At 49.4% G+C, this 1099-nt stretch overlaps 1 long non-coding RNA gene across 1 annotated transcript; it reads right to left on the minus strand.

Moving 5' to 3' along the window:
- Positions 1-121: 121 nt before the first annotated feature.
- LOC124232086 (uncharacterized) lies at positions 122-1093 on the minus strand. The gene is made up of 2 exons (XR_006886765.1): positions 896-1093; positions 122-548 (listed from the first exon to the last, which is right to left on the minus strand). It is a non-coding gene; the product is annotated as an uncharacterized LOC124232086 (long non-coding RNA).
- Between the last annotated feature and the right edge of the window lie 6 nt (positions 1094-1099).

Genomic DNA, 1099 nt, shown 5'->3' on the forward strand with positions numbered 1-1099 from the left:
AGTCACCATGTCAAAGACCACAATGCACTGAACATCGACTGGCAAAGGCCTCAGTCTTATGCTCAGCTCCTCACAGCCTTCTCCTGTCCCCACCTGCAAGAGACTCAGCACAGTGAACAGGCAGATTCTGGAAAGTTCTCAGACCTCCATTTATTTCCCTTCTCAAATTTTAGGAATCTTCTCCTTTAATTAACCCATCAATCCCTCATGGCAAGAATCTGAAAAAACAAGTTCATATGCAGATGTTTATTCTCAATAAGGAAGGAAGAAGCTGCAGCTCAGGGCAACACGAAGTTAAGACAGGGATGGAACCAGCCCCACCTCTGCTGGGACAGGAAAGTCAATCAGGGGACAGAACACAAGGCAGTGTGGGAGGGGGTCACGGGGGAGACTAGTCTCCCTATCTCCTCACATTATGCCAAGAGGAACACAGACACCCTCAGATGCCCTTTGCAGATACAGAAGTCAGAGATTCCTGATGTCATAATGGGAGCAGGACAGGAACAAATCTTGCATCACACTGTCTCCCACGAGACAGCTGTTTCACGCTATAGCAGAAAACAATTATGAATAATTTAAGGCACTCCCTATAATTAATGACATTCTGAACAGCCCACCACATGCTAAGAATGTCCCAATCAAAGAGTATCCATAACCTAGTCCAGGCCCCTCCACCCAAAAACTTCCCCACTTGAGGCCTCCAGGGGCTCACCTGCCTTGAGAGACACATCAGAGCCCTGGGCACTGTCACTGTCTGGAGTAGAACAAAACAGGATGTGGTCAGAGCCCACAGGATTTGAGACTAATGGAGGAACTATGGGGTGGGTGAGCTCCCCATGGGCTCCCGTCTACACTATTACAAGGGTCCCAGGCAACACACTCACTCCATCCTTACTTGCAGCCTGAGAATAGCTCCTTCCTTTCTCACCTAAGGGAAGAAAACATCCTGTGAGAAACCAGGGAGGAAGCAGGGCCATGAGGTCCTAAAGGAACCCCCTAGTCCTGGAGCCCAGAGAAGTTTCCAGAACTGTGATTACAGACCCAGGGCAGGATCAGGAAACACGAGGGAAGCACATGTGTGGAGACTGGACCAACCACC

The sequence above is a fragment of the Equus quagga genome, unplaced genomic scaffold, assembly GCF_021613505.1.
Source record: "Equus quagga isolate Etosha38 unplaced genomic scaffold, UCLA_HA_Equagga_1.0 HiC_scaffold_2227_RagTag, whole genome shotgun sequence".
NCBI classification, from domain to species: domain Eukaryota; kingdom Metazoa; phylum Chordata; class Mammalia; order Perissodactyla; family Equidae; genus Equus; species Equus quagga.